The sequence below is a fragment of the Phalangium opilio genome, unplaced genomic scaffold (assembly GCF_054372755.1).
Source record: "Phalangium opilio isolate 3A_F unplaced genomic scaffold, DU_Popi_V2 ptg000003l_1, whole genome shotgun sequence".
Taxonomy (NCBI): domain Eukaryota; kingdom Metazoa; phylum Arthropoda; class Arachnida; order Opiliones; family Phalangiidae; genus Phalangium; species Phalangium opilio.
In genome coordinates, this window is record NW_028324145.1 from 1,335,721 (window position 1) to 1,356,963 (window position 21,243).

The 21,243-nt window shown below is 47.6% G+C and overlaps 2 non-coding genes across 2 annotated transcripts; both read right to left on the minus strand.

The window, feature by feature from the left end:
• Positions 1-18,534: 18,534 nt before the first annotated feature.
• Positions 18,535-18,607, minus strand: TRNAT-GGU (transfer RNA threonine (anticodon GGU)). Its single transcript has one exon. It is a non-coding gene; the product is annotated as a tRNA-Thr (tRNA).
• Positions 18,608-20,568: 1,961 nt separating this feature from the next.
• TRNAT-GGU (transfer RNA threonine (anticodon GGU)) lies at positions 20,569-20,641 on the minus strand. Its single transcript has one exon. It is a non-coding gene; the product is annotated as a tRNA-Thr (tRNA).
• Between the last annotated feature and the right edge of the window lie 602 nt (positions 20,642-21,243).

The window sequence follows — 21,243 nt, forward strand, 5'->3', positions numbered from 1 at the left end:
TATCACAATGCACGGGCCTTGATAGATATAGGAGGCAATGAATGAAATATATCACAATGCACGGGCCTTGATAGATATAGGAGGCAATGAAGGAAATATATCGCATGCACGGGCCTTGGTAGATATAGGAGGCAATGATAATCTCTCTCTTTGCACGAGAGGTTTATCTTTAATATTTAAATAAATATAATTATTTTTAATTATTTTAATCTTCAATAATTAACATTAATAATAGTTAAATCGTTTAAAATAAAGTTATACCTATTATCTTCTCAAACTTTGCTAATATTGACGTTTAAAGTGAAGGGTACCCCTCTTGCCCGCTTTTTTCAAATTTGGGGTATATATACGATTCGTTTCCATTATAATAGTAAGGAAAAAGCGCAATTGCGAAAACCTTTGGTGGCGATCCCACCTTAGGGGGGCTAGACGTTTCTCGTAACCCTAGCTGATCGCCGCGTATATCCTAAAACCAAACGATGATAATGGAGTAGAAGCCAATGATACAGATTGGTGTCTATGTGGAATAGACGGAAGACCAGTGGATGGTGGTGTTAGAAGCCAGTGTAAGTGCAGACTGGTGTAAATGTGTGATTGACAAAGAACAGAAGATGGTGGTGATTAGAAGCCAGTAAGAACAGACTGGTGTCCGTGTGGGATGGACAAAGACCAGAAGATGGTGGTGATTAGAAGCCAGTAAGAACAGACTGGTGTCCGTGTGGGATGGACAAAGACCAGAAGATGGTGGTGTGAGAACTCAAGTAGAGGAGCCATTTCCGTGACTGTGAAAGCAGTTCGGAAATGGCCAACACGTTTGCTCCGATACGCAAACTGCGAACGCGGTCACGTGGGTGTAACAACGGACAGACAGACACACACACAGACAGACAGACACACACACAGACAGACAGACAGACACACAGACAGACACGGCCGTTACAGAACCTCTCCTGGACTACGTCACACGGAGAGGTAAAAACACCGTTCCCGGGTGGGCTCGAAACACCAAGCTATTGGTTAACAGCCGAACGCGCTAACCATTGAGCCACGAAAGACCAGAAAATAAATGGTTATCACGTATTATGGAAAAAGTTTGACTTTTCACGCTATATCTGAGACCTCACAACACGTCTCCCGGGTGGGCTCGAACCACCAACCTTTCGATTAACAGCTGAACGCGCTAACCATTGCGCCACGGAAGCCCAAATATTAAATGCTCGTCAGGTATTGTGGAAAAACTCTGACATTTTACGTTACATCTGAGACGTCACAACACCGCTCCCGGGAGGGCTCGAACCACCAACCTTTCGGTTAACAGCCGAACGCGCTAACCATTCGCCACGGACGCCCAAAAATTAAATGTTCGTCAGGTATTGTGGAAAAACTCTGACATTTTACGTTATATCTGAGACGACACAACACCGCTCCCGGGAGGGCTCGAACCACCAACCTTTCGGTTAACAGTTGAACGCGCTGACCATTGCGCCACTGAAGCCCAAAAATTAAATTTTCGTCAGGTATTGAGGTAAAACTTTGACTTTTTACTTCACATCCGAGACCTCACAACACCGCTCCCGGATGGGCTCGAACCACCAACCTTTCGATTAACAGCTGAACGCGCTAACCATTGCGCCACGGAAGCCCAAATATTAAATGCTCGTCAGGTATTGTGGAAAAACTCTGACATTTTACGTTACATCTGAGACGTCACAACACCGCTCCCGGGAGGGCTCGAACCACCAACCTTTCGGTTAACAGCCGAACGCGCTAACCATTGCGCCAAGGAAGCCCAAAAATTAAATGGTAGTCAGGTATTGTGGAAAAACTTTGGTTTTCTACGTTACATTTGAGATTGCACAACACCGCTCCCGGGTGGGCTCGAACCACCAACCTTTCGATTAACAGCTGGACGCGCTAATTATTGCGCCACGGAAGCCCAAAAATTAAATGTTCGTCAGGTATTGTGGAAAAACTCTGACATTTTACGTAACATCTGAAACGTCACAACACCGCTCCCGGATGGGCTCGAACCACCAACCTTTCGGTTAACAGCCGAACGCGCTAACCATTGCGCCACGGACGCCCAAAAAAAAATGGTCGTCAGGTATTGTGGAAAAACTTTGGCTTTTTACGTTACATTAGAGATCCCACAACACCGCTCCCGGGTGGGCTCGAACCACCAACCTTTCGGTTAACAGCCGAACGCGCTAACCATTGCGCAACGGAGGCCAAATATTAATTGGTCGTCAGGTATTGAGGTAAAACTTTGACTTTTTACTTCACATCTGAGACCTCACAACACCGCTCCCGGATGGGCTCGAACCACCAACCTATTGGTTAACAGCCGAACGCGCTAACCATTGAGCCACGGAAGCTCAGAAATTAAATGGTTGTCACGTATTGTGGAAAAGTTTTGACTTTTTACGCTACATCTGAGACCCCACAACACCTCTCCCGAGTGGGCTCGAACCTTCAAAATTTCGATTAACAGCTGAACGCGCTAATCATTGCGCCACGGAAGCTAAAAAATTAAATGTTCGTCAGGTATTGTGGAAAAACTCTGACATTTTACGTTACATCTGAGACCTCACAACACCGCTCCCGGATGGGCTCGAACCACCAACCTATAGGTTAACAGCCGAACGCGCTAACCATTGCGCCACGGAAGCCCAAAAATTAAATGGTCGTCAGGTGTTGTGGAAAAAACCTTGACTTTTTACGTCACATCTGAGACCTCACAACACCGCTCCCGGATGGGCTCGAACCACCAACCTATTTGTTATCAGCCGAACGCGCTAACCTTTGAGCCACGGAAGCTCAGAAATCAAATGGTTGTCAGGTATTGTGGATAAGTTATGACTTTTTACGTTACATCTGAGACCCTACAACACCTCTTCCGGTTGGGCTCGAACCACCAACCTTTCGGTTAACAGCCGAACGCGCTAACCATTGCGCCACGGAAGCCCAAAAATTAAATGTTCGTCAGGTATTGTGGAAAAACTCTGACATTTTACGTTACATCTGAGACGTCACAACACCGCTCCCGGATGGGCTCGAACCACCAACCTTTCGGTTAACAGCTGAACGCGCTGACCATTGCGCCACGGAAGCCCAAAAATTAAATGCTCGTCAGGTATTGTGGAAAAATTTTGGCTTTCAACGTTACATTTGAGATCCCAAAACACCGCTCCCGGGTGGGCTCGAACCACCAACCTATTTGTTAACAGCCGAATTCGCTAACCATTGAGCCACGGAAGCTCAGAATTTAAATGGTCGTCAGGTGTTGTGGAAAAAACCTTGACTTTTTACGTCACATCTGAGACGTCACAACACCGCTCCCGGATGGGCTCGAACCACACACCTATTGGTTAACAGCCGAACGCGCTAACCTTTGAGCCACGGAAGCTCAGAAATTAAATGGTTGTCAGGTATTGTAGATAAGTTAAGACATTTTACGTTACATCTGAGACCCTACAACACCTCTCCCGGGTGGGCTCGAACCTTCAACCTTTCGATTAACCGCTGAACGCGCTAATCATTGCGCCACGGAAGCCCAAAAATTAAATGTTCGTCAGGTATTGTGGAAAAACTCTGACATTTTACGTTACATCTGAGACCTCACAACACCGCTACCGGATGGGCTCGAACCACCAACCTATTGGTTAACAGCCGAACGCGCTAACCATTGCGCCACGGAAGCCCAAAATTTAAATGGTCGTCTGGTGTTGTGGAAAAAACCTTGACTTTTTACGTCACATCTGAGACGTCACAACACCGCTCCCGGTAGGCTCGAACCACACACCTATTGGTTAACAGCCGAACGCGATAACCTTTGAGCCACGGAAGCTCAGAAATTAAATGGTTGTCAGGTATTGTAGATAAGTTATGACTTTTTACGTTACATCTGAGACCCTACAACACCTCTTCCGGTTGGGCTCGAACCACCAACCTTTCGGTTAACAGCCGAACGCACTAACAATCGCGCCAAGAAGGCCCAAAAATTTAATGGTCGTCAGGTATTGTGGCAAAACTTTGGCTTTCTACGTTACATATGAGATCCCACACCACCGCTCCCGGGTGGGCTCGAACCACCAACTTATTGGTTAACAGCCGAACGCGCTAACCATTGAGCCACGGAAGCTCAGAAATTAAATGTTTGTCACGTATTGTGGATAAGTTTTGACTTTTTACGCTACATCTAAGACCCCACAACACCTCTTCCGGGTGGGCTTGAACCACCAGCCTTTCGATTAACAGTTGAACGCGCTAATAATTGCGCCAAGGAAGCCCAAAAATTAAATGTTCGTCAGGTATTGTGGAAAAACTCTGACATTTTACGTTACATCTGAGACGTCACAACACCGCTCCCGGATGGGCTCGTAGCACCAACCTTTAGGTTAACAGCCGAACGCGCTAACCATTGAGCCACGGAAGCCCAAAAATTAAATGCTCGTCAGGTATTGTGTAAAAACCTTGACTTTTTACTTCACATCTGAGACCCTACAACACCTCTCCCGGTTGGGCTCGAACCACCAACCTTTCGGTTAACAGCCGAACGCGCTAACCGTTGCGCCAAGGAAGCCCAAGAATTAAATGTTCGTCAGGTATTGTGGAAAAACCTTGACTTTTTACGTCACTTCTGAGACCTCACACCACCGCTCCCGGATGGGCTCGAACCACCAACCTATTGGTTAACAGCCGAACGCGCTAACCATTGAGCCACGGAAGCTCAGAAATTAAATGGTCGTCACGTATTGTGGAAAAACTTTGGCTTTCTACGTTACATTTGAGATCCCACAACACCGCTCCCGGGTGGGCTCGAAAAACCAACCTATTGGTTAACAGCCGAACGCGTTAACCATTGCGCCACGGAAGCCCAAAAATTAAATGGTCGTCAGGTATTGTGGAAAAACTTTGGCTTTCTACGTTACGTTTGAGATCCCACAACGCCGCTCCCGGGTGGGCTCGAACCACTAACCTATTTGTTAACTGCTGAACGCGCTAACCATTGCGCCACGGAAGCCCAAAAATTAAATGCTCGTCAGGTATTGTGTAAAAACCTTGACTTTTTACGTCACATCTGAGACCTCACAACACCGCTCCCGGATGGGCTCGAACCACCAACCTATTGGTTAACAGCCGAAAGCGCTAACCATTGAGCCACGGAAGCTCAGAAATTAAATGGTTGTCACGTATTGTGGAAAAGTTTTGAATTTTTACGCTACATCTGAGACCCCACAACACCTCTCCCGGGTGGGCTCGAACCTTCAACCTTTCGATTAACAGCTGAACGCGCTAATCATTGCGCCACGGAAGCCCAAAAATTAAATGGTCATCAGGTATTGTGGAAAAACTTTGGCTTTCTACGTTACGTTTGAGATCCCACAACACCGCGCCCGGGAGGGCTCGAACCACCAACCTATTGGTTAACAGCCGAACGCCCTAACCATTGCGCCACGGAAGCCCAAAAATTAAATGATCGTCAGGTATTGTGGAAAAACTTTGGCTTTCTACGTTACATTTGAGATCCCACAACGCCGCTCCCGGGTGGGCTCGAACCACTAACCTATTGGTTAACAGCCGAACGCGCTAACCATTGAGCCACGAAAGACCAGAAAATAAATGGTTATCACGTATTATGGAAAAAGTTTGACTTTTCACGCTATATCTGAGACCTCACAACACGTCTCCCGGGTGGGCTCGAACCACCAACCTTTCGATTAACAGCTGAACGCCCTAACCATTGCGCCACGGAAGCCCAAATATTAAATGCTCGTCAGGTATTGTGGAAAAACTCTGACATTTTACGTTACATCTGAGACGTCACAACACCGCTCCCGGGAGGGCTCGAACCACCAACCTTTCGGTTAACAGCCGAACGCGCTAACCATTCGCCACGGACGCCCAAAAATTAAATGTTCGTCAGGTATTGTGGAAAAACTCTGACATTTTACGTTATATCTGAGACGACACAACACCGCTCCCGGGAGGGCTCGAACCACCAACCTTTCGGTTAACAGTTGAACGCGCTGACCATTGCGCCACTGAAGCCCAAAAATTAAATTTTCGTCAGGTATTGAGGTAAAACTTTGACTTTTTACTTCACATCCGAGACCTCACAACACCGCTCCCGGATGGGCTCGAACCACCAACCTTTCGATTAACAGCTGAACGCGCTAACCATTGCGCCACGGAAGCCCAAAAATTAAATGTTCGTCAGGTATTGTGGAAAAACTCTGACATTTTACGTAACATCTGAAACGTCACAACACCGCTCCCGGATGGGCTCGAACCACCAACCTTTCGGTTAACAGCCGAACGCGCTAACCATTGCGCCACGGACGCCCAAAAAAAAAATGGTCGTCAGGTATTGTGGAAAAACTTTGGCTTTTTACGTTACATTAGAGATCCCACAACACCGCTCCCGGGTGGGCTCGAACCACCAACCTTTCGGTTAACAGCCGAACGCGCTAACCATTGCGCAACGGAGGCCAAATATTAATTGGTCGTCAGGTATTGAGGTAAAACTTTGACTTTTTACTTCACATCTGAGACCTCACAACACCGCTCCCGGATGGGCTCGAACCACCAACCAATTGGTTAACAGCCGAACGCGCTAACCATTGAGCCACGGAAGCTCAGAAATTAAATGGTTGTCACGTATTGTGGAAAAGTTTTGACTTTTTACGCTACATCTGAGACCCCACAACACCTCTCCCGAGTGGGCTCGAACCTTCAAAATTTCGATTAACAGCTGAACGCGCTAATCATTGCGCCACGGAAGCCCAAAAATTAAATGTTCGTCAGGTATTGTGGAAAAACTCTGACATTTTACGTTACATCTGAGACCTCACAACACCGCTCCCGGATGGGCTCGAACCACCAACCTATAGGTTAACAGCCGAACGCGCTAACCATTGCGCCACGGAAGCCCAAAAATTAAATGGTCGTCAGGTGTTGTGGAAAAAACCTTGACTTTTTACGTCACATCTGAGACCTCACAACACCGCTCCCGGATGGGCTCGAACCACCAACCTATTTGTTATCAGCCGAACGCGCTAACCTTTGAGCCACGGAAGCTCAGAAATCAAATGGTTGTCAGGTATTGTGGATAAGTTATGACTTTTTACGTTACATCTGAGACCCTACAACACCTCTTCCGGTTGGGCTCGAACCACCAACCTTTCGGTTAACAGCCGAACGCGCTAACCATTGCGCCACGGAAGCCCAAAAATTAAATGTTCGTCAGGTATTGTGGAAAAACTCTGACATTTTACGTTACATCTGAGACGTCACAACACCGCTCCCGGATGGGCTCGAACCACCAACCTTTCGGTTAACAGCTGAACGCGCTGACCATTGCGCCACGGAAGCCCAAAAATTAAATGCTCGTCAGGTATTGTGGAAAAATTTTGGCTTTCAACGTTACATTTGAGATACCAAAACACCGCTCCCGGGTGGGCTCGAACCACCAACCTATTTGTTAACAGCCGAATTCGCTAACCATTGAGCCACGGAAGCTCAGAATTTAAATGGTCGTCAGGTGTTGTGGAAAAAACCTTGACTTTTTACGTCACATCTGAGACGTCACAACACCGCTCCCGGATGGGCTCGAACCACACACCTATTGGTTAACAGCCGAACGCGCTAACCTTTGAGCCACGGAAGCTCAGAAATTAAATGGTTGTCAGGTATTGTAGATAAGTTAAGACATTTTACGTTACATCTGAGACCCTACAACACCTCTCCCGGGTGGGCTCGAACCTTCAACCTTTCGATTAACCGCTGAACGCGCTAATCATTGCGCCACGGAAGCCCAAAAATTAAATGTTCGTCAGGTATTGTGGAAAAACTCTGACATTTTACGTTACATCTGAGACCTCACAACACCGCTACCGGATGGGCTCGAACCACCAACCTATTGGTTAACAGCCGAACGCGCTAACCATTGCGCCACGGAAGCCCAAAATTTAAATGGTCGTCTGGTGTTGTGGAAAAAACCTTGACTTTTTACGTCACATCTGAGACGTCACAACACCGCTCCCGGTAGGCTCGAACCACACACCTATTGGTTAACAGCCGAACGCGCTAACCTTTGAGCCACGGAAGCTCAGTAATTAAATGGTTGTCAGGTATTGTAGATAAGTTATGACTTTTTACGTTACATCTGAGACCCTACAACACCTCTTCCGGTTGGGCTCGAACCACCAACCTTTCGGTTAACAGCCGAACGCACTAACAATCGCGCCAAGAAGGCCCAAAAATTTAATGGTCGTCAGGTATTGTGGCAAAACTTTGGCTTTCTACGTTACATATGAGATCCCACACCACCGCTCCCGGGTGGGCTCGAACCACCAACTTATTGGTTAACAGCCGAACGCGCTAACCATTGAGCCACGGAAGCTCAGAAATTAAATGTTTGTCACGTATTGTGGATAAGTTTTGACTTTTTACGCTACATCTGAGACCCCACAACACCTCTTCCGGGTGGGCTTGAACCACCAGCCTTTCGATTAACAGTTGAACGCGCTAATAATTGCGCCAAGGAAGCCCAAAAATTAAATGTTCGTCAGGTATTGTGGAAAAACTCTGACATTTTACGTTACATCTGAGACGTCACAACACCGCTCCCGGATGGGCTCGTAGCACCAACCTTTAGGTTAACAGCCGAACGCGCTAACCATTGAGCCACGGAAGCCCAAAAATTAAATGCTCGTCAGGTATTGTGTAAAAACCTTGACTTTTTACTTCACATCTGAGACCCTACAACACCTCTCCCGGTTGGGCTCGAACCACCAACCTTTCGGTTAACAGCCGAACGCGCTAACCGTTGCGCCAAGGAAGCCCAAGAATTAAATGTTCGTCAGGTATTGTGGAAAAACCTTGACTTTTTACGTCACTTCTGAGACCTCACACCACCGCTCCCGGATGGGCTCGAACCACCAACCTATTGGTTAACAGCCGAACGCGCTAACCATTGAGCCACGGAAGCTCAGAAATTAAATGGTCGTCACGTATTGTGGAAAAACTTTGGCTTTCTACGTTACATTTGAGATCCCACAACACCGCTCCCGGGTGGGCTCGAAAAACCAACCTATTGGTTAACAGCCGAACGCGTTAACCATTGCGCCACGGAAGCCCAAAAATTAAATGTTCGTCAGGTATTGTGGAAAAACTTTGGCTTTCTACGTTACGTTTGAGATCCCACAACGCCGCTCCCGGGTGGGCTCGAACCACTAACCTATTTGTTAACTGCTGAACGCGCTAACCATTGCGCCACGGAAGCCCAAAAATTAAATTCTCGTCAGGTATTGTGTAAAAACCTTGACTTTTTACGTCACATCTGAGACCTCACAACACCGCTCCCGGATGGGCTCGAACCACCAATCTATTGGTTAACAGCCGAAAGCGCTAACCATTGAGCCACGGAAGCTCAGAAATTAAATGGTTGTCACGTATTGTGGAAAAGTTTTGAATTTTTACGCTACATCTGAGACCCCACAACACCTCTCCCGGGTGGGCTCGAACCTTCAACCTTTCGATTAACAGCTGAACGCGCTAATCATTGCGCCACGGAAGCCCAAAAATTAAATGGTCATCAGGTATTGTGGAAAAACTTTGGCTTTCTACGTTACGTTTGAGATCCCACAACACCGCGCCCGGGAGGGCTCGAACCACCAACCTATTGGTTAACAGCCGAACGCCCTAACCATTGCGCCACGGAAGCCCAAAAATTAAATGATCGTCAGGTATTGTGGAAAAACTTTGGCTTTCTACGTTACATTTGAGATCCCACAACGCCGCTCCCGGGTGGGCTCGAACCACTAACCTATTGGTTAACAGCCGAACGCGCTAACCATTGAGCCACGGAGGCTCAGAAATTAAATGGTTGTCACGTATTGCGGAAACGTTTTGACTTTTTACGCTACATCTGAGACCCCCCAACACCTCTCCCGGGTGGGCTCGAACCACCAACCTTTCGATTAACAGCTGAACGCGCTAACCATTGCGCCACGGAAGCCCAAAAATTCAATGTTCGTCAGGTATTGTGGAAAAACTCTGACATTTTATGTTACATCTGAGACGTCACAACACCGCTCCCGGGAGGGCTCAAACCACCAGTCTTTTGAACAGCAGCTGAACGCGCTAACCTTTGCGCAACGGAAGCCCAAAAATTAAATGGTCGTCCGGTATTGTGGAAAAACTTTGACTTTTTACGTAACATCTGAGACCTCATAGCACCGCTCCCGGGTGTGCTCGAACCACCAACCTTTCTGTTAACAGCCGAACGCGCTAACGATTGCGCCACGGAAGCCCAAAAATTAAATGGTCGTCCGGTATTGTGGAAAAACCTTGACTTTTTACGTCACATCTGAGACGTCACAACACCGCTCCCGGATGGGCTCGAACCACCAACCTATTGGTTAACAGGCGAACGCGCTAACCATTGAGCCACGGAAGCTCAGAATTTAAATGGTTGTCACGTATTGCGGAAAAGTTTTGACTTTTTACGCTACATCTGAGACCCCACAACACCTCTCTCGGGTGGGCTCGAACCTTCAACCTTTCGATTAACAGCTGAACGCGCTAATCATTGCGCCACGGAAGCCCAAAAATTGAATGGTCGTCAGGTGCTGTGGAAAAAACCTTGACTTTTTACGTCACATCTGAGACGTCACAACACCGCTCCCGGATGGGCTCGAACCACACACCTATTCGTTAACAGCCGAACGCGCTAACCTTTGAGCCAAGGAAGCCCAAAAATTTAATGGTCGTCAGGTATTGTGGCAAAACTTTGTCTTTCTACGTTACATTTGAGATCCCACACCACCGGTCCCGGGTGGGCTCGAACCACCAACCTATTGGTTAACAGCCGAACGCGCTAACCATTGAGCCACGGAAGCTCAGAAATTAAATGGTTGTCACGTATTGTGGATAGGTTTTGACTTTTTACACTACATCTGAGACCCCACAACACCTCTTCCGGGTGGGCTTGAACCGCCAGCCTTTCGATTAACAGTTGAACGCGCTAATAATTGCGCCACGGAAGCCCAAAAATTAAATGTTCGTCAGGTATTGTGGAAAAACTCTGACATTTTACGTTACATCTGAGACGTCACAACACCGCTCCCGGATGGGCTCGAACCACCAACCTTTCGGTTAACAGCTGAACGCGCTGACCATTGCGCCACGGAGGCCCAAAAATTAAATGGTCGTCAGGTATTGTGGAAAAATTTTGGCTTTCAACGTTACATTTGAGATCCCAAAATACGGCTCCCGGGTGGGCTCGAACCACCAACCTATTGGTTAACAGCCGAATTCGCTAACCATTGAGCCACGGAAGCTCAGAATTTAAGTGGTTGTCACATATTGTGGAAAAGTTTTGACATTTTACGTTACATCTGAGACGTCACAACACCGCTCCCGGATGGGCTCGAACCACCAACCTTTCGGTTAACAGCTGAACGCGCTAATCATTGCGCCACGGAAGCCCAAAAATTAAATGTTCGTCAGGTATTGTGGAAAAACTCTGACATTTTACGTTACATCTGAGACCTCACAACACCGCTCCCGGATGGGCTCGAACCACCAACCTATTGGTTAACAGCCGAACGCGCTAACCATTGCGCCACGGAAGACCAAAAATTAAATGGTCGTCAGGTGTTGTGGAAAAAACCTTGTCTTTCTACGTTACATTTGAGACGTCACAAAACCGCTCCCGGGTGAGCTCGAACCACACACCTATTGGTTAACAGCCGAACGCGCTAACCATTGAGCCACGGAAGCTCAGAAATTCAATGGTTGTCACGTATTGTGGATAGGTTTTGACTTTTTACACTACATCTGAGACCCCACAACACCTCTTCCGGGTGGGCTTGAACCGCCAGCCTTTCGATTAACAGTTGAACGCGCTAATAATTGCGCCACGGAAGCCCAAAAATTAAATGTTCGTCAGGTATTGTGGAAAAACTCTGACATTTTACGTTACATCTGAGACGTCACAACACCGCTCCCGGATGGGCTCGAACCACCAACCTTTCGGTTAACAGCTGAACGCGCTGACCATTGCGCCACGGAGGCCCAAAAATTAAATGGTCGTCAGGTATTGTGGAAAAATTTTGGCTTTCAACGTTACATTTGAGATCCCAAAATACCGCTCCCGGGTGGGCTCGAACCACCAACCTATTGGTTAACAGCCGAATTCGCTAACCATTGAGCCACGGAAGCTCAGAATTTAAGTGGTTGTCACATATTGTGGAAAAGTTTTGACATTTTACGTTACATCTGAGACGTCACAACACCGCTCCCGGATGGGCTCGAACCACCAACCTTTCGGTTAACAGCTGAACGCGCTAATCATTGCGCCACGGAAGCCCAAAAATTAAATGTTCGTCAGGTATTGTGGAAAAACTCTGACATTTTACGTTACATCTGAGACCTCACAACACCGCTCCCGGATGGGCTCGAACCACCAACCTATTGGTTAACAGCCGAACGCGCTAACCATTGCGCCACGGAAGACCAAAAATTAAATGGTCGTCAGGTGTTGTGGAAAAAACCTTGCCTTTTTACGTCACATCTGAGACGTCACAAAACCGCTCCCGGGAGGGCTCGAACCACACACCTATTGGTTAACAGCCGAACGCGCTAACCTTTGAGCCACGGAAGCTCAGAAATTAAATGGTTGTCAGGTATTGTGGATAAGTTATGACTTTTTACGTTACATGTGTGACCCTACAACACCTCTTCCGGTTGGGCTCGAACCACCAACCTTTCGGTTAACAGCCGAACGCGCTAACCATTGCGCCAAGGAAGCCCAAAAATTTAATGGTCGTCAGGTATTGTGGCAAAACTTTGGCTTTCTACGTTACATTTGAGATCCCACACCATCGCTCCCGGGTGGGCTCGAACCACCAACCTATTGGTTAACAGCCGAACGCGCTAACCATTGAGCCACGGAAGCTCAGAAATTAAATGGTTGTCACGTATTGTGGATAGGTTTTGACTTTTTACGCTACATCTGAGACCCCACAACACCTCTTCCGGGTGGGCCTGAACCACCAGCCTTTCGATTAACAGTTGAACGCGCTAATAATTGCGCCACGGAAGCCCAAAAATTAAATGTTCGTCAGGTATTGTGGAAAAACTCTGACATTTTACGTTACATCTGAGACCTCACAACACCGCTCCCGGATGGGCTCTAACCAACAACCTATTGGTTAACAGCCGAACGCGCTAACCATTCAGCAACGGAAGCTCAGAAATTAAATGGTTGTCACGTATTGTGGAAAAGTTTTGACTTTTTACGCTACATCTGAGACCCCACAACACCTCTCCCGGTTGGGCTCGAACCACCAACCTTTCGATTAACGGCTGAACGCGCTAACCATTGCGCCACGGAAGCCCAAAAATTCAATGTTCGTCAGGTATTGTGGAAAAACCTTGACTTTTTACGTCACATCTGAGACCTCACAACACCGCTCCCGGATGGGCTCTAACCAACAACCTATTGGTTAACAGCCGAACGCGCTAACCATTCAGCCACGGAAGCTCAGAAATTAAAAGGTTGTCACGTATTGTGGAAAAGTTTTGACTTTTTACGCTACATCTGAGACCCCACAACACCTCTCCCGGTTGGGCTCGAACCACCAACCTTTCGATTAACGGCTGAACGCGCTAACCATTGCGCCACGGATGCCCAAAAATTCAATGTTCGTCAGGTATTGTGGAAAAACCTTGACATTTTACGTCACATCTGAGACCTCACAACACCGCTCCCGGATGGGCTCTAACCACCAACCTATTGGTTAACAGCCGAACGCGCTAACCATTGAGCCACGAAAGCTCAGAAATTAAATGGTCGTCACGTATTGTGGAAAAACTTTGGCTTTCTACGTTACATTTGAGATCCCAAAACACCGCTCCCGGGTGGGCTCGAACCACCAACCTATTGGTTAACAGCCGAACGCGTTAACCATTGCGCCACGGAAGCCCAAAAATTAAATGGTCGTCAGGTATTGTGGAAAAACTTTGGCTTTCTACGTTACGTTTGAGATCCCACAACGCCGCTCCCGGGTGGGCTCGAACCACTAAATTATTTGTTAACTGCTGAACGCGCGTTGTGGAAAAGTTTTGACTTTTTACGCTACATCTGAGACCCCACAACACCTCTCCCGGGTGGGCTCGAACCTTCAACCTTTCGATTAACAGCTGAACGCGCTAATCATTGCGCCACGTAAGCCCAAAAATTAAATGGTCGTCAGGTATTGTGGAAAAACTTTGGCTTTCCACGTTACGTTTGAGATCCCACAACACCGCGCCCGGGTGGGCTCGAACCACCAACCTATTGGTTAACAGCCGAACGCCCTAACCATTGCGCCACGGAAGCCCAAAAATTAAATGATCGTCAGGTATTGTGGAAAAACTTTGGCTTTCTACGTTACATATGAGATCCCACAACGCCGCTCCCGGGTGGGCTCGAACCACTAACCTATTAGTTAACAGCCGAACGCGCTAACCATTGAGCCACGGAAGCTCAGAAATTAAATGGTTGTCACGTATTGTGGAAAAGTTTTGACTTTTTACGCTACATCTGAGACCCCACAACACCTCTCCCGGTTGGGCTCGAACCACCAACCTTTCGATTAACGGCTGAACGCGCTAACCATTGCGCCACGGATGCCCAAAAATTCAATGTTCGTCAGGTATTGTGGAAAAACCTTGACATTTTACGTCACATCTGAGACCTCACAACACCGCTCCCGGATGGGCTCTAACCACCAACCTATTGGTTAACAGCCGAACGCGCTAACCATTGAGCCACGAAAGCTCAGAAATTAAATGGTCGTCACGTATTGTGGAAAAACTTTGGCTTTCTACGTTACATTTGAGATCCCAAAACACCGCTTCCGGGTGGGCTCGAACCACCAACCTATAGGTTAACAGCCGAACGCGTTAACCATTGCGCCACGGAAGCCCAAAAATTAAATGGTCGTCAGGTATTGTGGAAAAACTTTGGCTTTCTACGTTACGTTTGAGATCCCACAACGCCGCTCCCGGGTGGGCTCGAACCACTAAATTATTTGTTAACTGCTGAACGCGCGTTGTGGAAAAGTTTTGACTTTTTACGCTACATCTGAGACCCCACAACACCTCTCCCGGGTGGGCTCGAACCTTCAACCTTTCGATTAACAGCTGAACGCGCTAATCATTGCGCCACGTAAGCCCAAAAATTAAATGGTCGTCAGGTATTGTGGAAAAACTTTGGCTTTCCACGTTACGTTTGAGATCCCACAACACCGCGCCCGGGTGGGCTCGAACCACCAACCTATTGGTTAACAGCCGAACGCCCTAACCATTGCGCCACGGAAGCCCAAAAATTAAATGATCGTCAGGTATTGTGGAAAAACTTTGGCTTTCTACGTTACATATGAGATCCCACAACGCCGCTCCCGGGTGGGCTCGAACCACTAACCTATTAGTTAACAGCCGAACGCGCTAACCATTGAGCCACGGAGGCTCAGAAATAAAATGGTTGTCACGTATTGTGGAAAAGTTTTGACTTTTTACGCTACATCTGAGACCCCACAACACCTCTCCCGGGTGGGCTCGAACCACCAACCTTTCGATTAACAGCTGAACGCGCTAACCATTGCGCCACGGAAGCCCAAAATTTCAATGTTCGTCAGGTATTGTGGAAAAACTCTGACATTTTATGTTACATCTGAGACGTCACAACACCGCTCCCGGGAGGGCTCAAACCACCAGGCTTTTGAATAGCAGCTGAACGCGCTAACCATTGCGCCACGGAAGCCCAAAAATTAAATGGGCGTCCGGTATTGTGGAAAAACTTTGACTTTTTACGTAACATCTGAGACCTCATAGCACCGCTCCCGGGTGTGCTCGAACCACCAACCTTTCTGTTAACAGCCGAACGCGCTAACGATTGCGCCACGGAAGCCCAAAAATTAAATGTTCGTCAGGTATTGTGGAAAAACTCTGACATTTTACGTTACATCTGAGACCTCACTACACCGCTCCCGGATGGGCTCGAACCACCAACCTATTGGTTAAAAGACGAACGCGCTAACCATTGCGCCACGGAAGCCCAAAAATTAAATGGTCGTCAGGTGTTGTGGAAAAAACCTTGGCTTTTTACGTCACATCTGAGACGTCACAACACCTATTCCGGTTGGGCTCGAACCACCAACCTTTCGGTTAACAGCCGAACGCGCTAACCATTGCGCCAAGAAAGCCCAAAAATTTAATGGTCGTCAGGTATTGTGGCAAAACTTTGGCTTTCTACGTTACATTTGAGATCCCACACCATCGCTCCCGGGTGGGCTCGAACCACCAACCTATTGGTTAACAGCCGAACGCGCTAACCATTGAGCCACGGAAGCTCAGAAATTAAATGGTTGTCACGTATTGTGGATAAGTTATGACTTATTACTTTACATCTGAGACCCTACAACACCTCTCTCGGTTGGGCTCGAACCACCAACCTTTCGGTTAACAGCCGAACGCGCTAACCATTGCGCCAAGGAAGCCCAAAAAATAAATGGTCGTCAGGTATTGTGGAAAAACTTTGGCTTTCTACGTTACATTTGAGATCCCACAACACCGCTCCCGGGTGGGCTCGAACCACCAACCTATTGGCTAACAGCCGAACGCGCTAAGCATTGAGCCACGGAAGCTCAGAAATTAAATGGTTGTTACGTATTGTGGAAAAGTTTTGACATTTTACGCTACATCTGAGACCCCACAAAACCTCTCCCGGGTGGGCTCGAACCACCAACCTTTCGATTAACAGCTGAACGCGCTAATTATTGCGCCACGGAAGCCCAAAAATTAAATGTTCGTCAGGTATTGTGGAAAAACTCTGACATTTTACGTTACATTCGAGACGTCACAACACCGCTCCCGGGAGGGCTCAAACCACCAGTCTTTTGAATAGCAGCTGAACGCGCTAACCATTGCGCCACGGAAGCCTAAATATTAAATGGTCGTCATGTATTGTGGAAAAACTCTGACTTTTTACGTTACATCTGAGACCTCACAAAACGCTCCCGGATGGGCTCGAAAAACCAAAATTTCGGTTAAAAGCCGAAAGCGCTAGCCATTGAGCCACGGAAGTTCTGAAATTAAATGGTCGTCCGGTATTGTGGAAAAACTTTGACTTTTTACGTAACATCTGAGACCTCATAGCACCGCTCCCGGGTGTGCTCGAACCACCAACCTTTCTGTTAACAGCCAAACGCGCTAACCATTGCGCCAAGGAAGCCCAAATATTAAATATTCGTCAGGTATTGTGGAAAAACTCTGACATATTACGTCACATCTGAGAACTCACAACACCGCTCCCGGGTGGGCCCGAACCACCAACCTATTGGTTAACAGCCGAACACGCTAAACATTGAGCCACGGAAGCTCAGAAATTAAATCGTTGTCACGTATTGTGGAAAAGTTTTGACTTTTTACGCTACATCTGAGACCCCACAACACCTCTCCCGGGTGGGCTCGAACCACCAACCTTTCGATTAACAGAAGAACGCGCTAACCATTGCGCCACGGAAGCTCAAAAATTAATTGGTCGTCAGGTATTGTGGAAAAACCTTGACTTTTTACGTCACATCTGAGACCTCACAACACCGCTCCCGGATGGGCTCGAACTACCAAACTATTGGTTAACAGCCGAACGCGCTAACCATTGAGCCACGGAAGCTCAGAAATTAAATGGTCGTCAGGTATTGTGGAAAAACTTTGGCTTTCTACGTTACATTTGAGATCCCACAACACCGCTCCCGGGTTTGCTCGAACCACCAACCTATTGGCTAACAGCCGAACGCGCTAAACATTGAGCCACGGAAGCTCAGAAATTAAATCGTTGTCACGTATTGTGGAAAAGTTTTGACTTTTTACGCTACATCTGAGACCCCACAACACCTCTCCCGGGTGGGCTCGAACCACCAACCTTTCGATTAACAGAAGAACGCGCTAACCATTGCGCCACGGAAGCTCAAAAATTAAATGGTCGTCAGGTATTGTGGAAAAACCTTGACTTTTTACGTCACATCTGAGACCTCACAACACCGCTCCCGAAAGGGCTCAAACCACCAGTCTTTTGAATAACAGCTGAACGCGCTAACCATTGCGCCCCGGAAGCCCAAAAATTAAATGGTCGTCAGGTATTGTGGAAAAACTTTGGCTTTCTACGTTACATTTGAGATCCCACAACACCGCTCCCGGGTGGGCTCGAACCACCAACCTATTGGCTAACAGCCGAACGCGCTAACCTTTGAGCCACGAAAGCTCAGAAATTAAATGGTTGTCACGTATTGTGGAAAAGTTTTGACTTTTTACGCTACATCTGAGACCCCACAACACCTCTCTCGGGTGGGCTCGAACCACCAACCTTTCGATTAACAGCTGAATGCGCTAATTATTGCGCCACGGAAGCCCAAAAATTAAATGGTCGTCAGGTATTCTGGAAAAACTTTGGCTTTCTACGTTACATTCGTGATCCCACAACGCCACTCCCGGGTGGGCTTGAACCACCAACCTTTCGGTTACCAGCCGAACGCGCTAACCATTGCGCCACGGAAGCCCAAAAATTAAATGGTCGTCAGGTATTGTGGAAAAACTTTGGCTTTCTACGTTACATGTGAGATCCCACAACACCGCTTCCGGGTGGCCTTGAACCACCAACCTATTGGTTAACAGCCGAACGCGCTAACCATTGAGCCACGGAAGCCCAAAAATTAAATGGTCGTCAGGTATTGTGGAAAAACCTTGACTTTTTACGTAACATCTGAGACGTCACAACACCGCTCCCGGATGGGCTTGAACCACCAACCTTTCGGTTAACAGCCGAACGCGCTAACCATTGCGCCACGGAAGCCCAAAAATTAAATGGTCGTCAGGTATTGTGGAAAAATTTGGCTTTCTACGTTACATTCGAGATCCCACAACACCGCTCCCGGGTATGCTTGAAGCACCAACCTATTGGCTAACAGCCGAACGCGCTAACCATTGAGCCACGGAAGCTCAGAAATTAAATGGTTGTCAGGTATTGTGGAAAAACTTTGTCTTTCTACGTTACATTTGAGACCCCACAACCACCAACCTTTCGATTAACAGCTGAACGCGCTAACCATTGAGCCACGGAAGCTCAGAAATTAAATGGTCGTCAGGTATTGTGGAAAAACTTTGGCTTTCTACGTTACATTTGAGATCCCACAACACCGCTCCCGGCTGGGCTCGAACCACCAACCTATGGGTCAACAGCAGAACGCGCTAACCATTGCGCCACGGAAGCCCAAAAATTAAATGCTCGTCAGGTTTTGCGTAAAAACCTAGACTTTTTACGTCACATCTGAGACCTCACAACACCGCTCTAGGATGAGCTCGAACCACCAACCTATTGGTTAACAGCCGAACGCGCTAACCATTGAGCCACGGAAGCTCAGAAATTAAATGATTGTCACGTATTGTGGATAAGTTTTGACTTTCTACGCTACATATGAGACCCCACAACACCTCTCCCGGGTGGGCTCGAACCTTCAACCTTTCGATTAACAGCTGAACGCGCTAATCATTGCGCCACGGAAGCCCAAAAATTAAATGGTCGTCAGGTATTGTGGAAAAACCTTGACTTTTTACGTCACATCTGAGACCTCACAACACCGCTCCCGGATGGGCTCGAACTACCAAACTATTGGTTAACAGCCGAACGCGCTAACCATTGAGCCACGGAAGCTCAGAAATTAAATGGTCGTCAGGTATTGTGGAAAAACTTTGGCTTTCTACGTTACATTTGAGATCCCACAACACCGCTCCCGGGTGGGCTCGAACCACCAACCTATTGGCTAACAGCCGAACGCGCTAAACATTGAGCCACGGAAGCTCAGAAACTAAATCGTTGTCACGTATTGTGGAAAAGTTTTGACTTTTTACGCTACATCTGAGACCCCACAACACCTCTCCCGGGTGGGCTCGAACCACCAACCTTTCGATTAACAGAAGAACGCGCTAACCATTGCGCCACGGAAGCTCAAAAATTAAATGGTCGTCAGGTATTGTGGAAAAACCTTGACTTTTTACGTCACATCTGAGACCTCACAACACCGCTCCCGAAAGGGCTCAAACCACCAGTCTTTTGAATAACAGCTGAACGCGCTAACCATTGCGCCCCGGAAGCCCAAAAATTAAATGGTCGTCAGGTATTGTGGAAAAACTTTGGCTTTCTACGTTACATTTGAGATCCCACAACACCGCTCCCGGGTGGGCTCGAACCACCAACCTATTGGCTAACAGCCGAACGCGCTAACCTTTGAGCCACGAAAGCTCAGAAATTAAATGGTTGTCACGTATTGTGGAAAAGTTTTGACTTTTTACGCTACATCTGAGACCCCACAACACCTCTCTCGGGTGGGCTCGAACCACCAACCTTTCGATTAACAGCTGAATGCGCTAATTATTGCGCCACGGAAGCCCAAAAATTAAATGGTCGTCAGGTATTCTGGAAAAACTTTGGCTTTCTACGTTACATTCGTGATCCCACAACGCCACTCCCGGGTGGGCTTGAACCACCAACCTTTCGGTTACCAGCCGAACGCGCTAACCATTGCGCCACGGAAGCCCAAAAATTAAATGGTCGTCAGGTATTGTGGAAAAACTTTGGCTTTCTACGTTACATGTGAGATCCCACAACACCGCTTCCGGGTGGCCTTGAACCACCAACCTATTGGTTAACAGCCGAACGCGCTAACCATTGAGCCACGGAAGCCCAAAAATTAAATGGTCGTCAGGTATTGTGGAAAAACCTTGACTTTTTACGTAACATCTGAGACGTCACAACACCGCTCCCGGATGGGCTTGAACCACCAACCTTTCGGTTAACAGCCGAACGCGCTAACCATTGCGCCACGGAAGCCCAAAAATTAAATGGTCGTCAGGTATTGTGGAAAAATTTGGCTTTCTACGTTACATTCGAGATCCCACAACACCGCTCCCGGGTATGCTTGAAGCACCAACCTATTGGCTAACAGCCGAACGCGCTAACCATTGAGCCACGGAAGCTCAGAAATTAAATGGTTGTCAGGTATTGTGGAAAAACTTTGTCTTTCTACGTTACATTTGAGACCCCACAACCACCAACCTTTCGATTAACAGCTGAACGCGCTAACCATTGAGCCACGGAAGCTCAGAAATTAAATGGTCGTCAGGTATTGTGGAAAAACT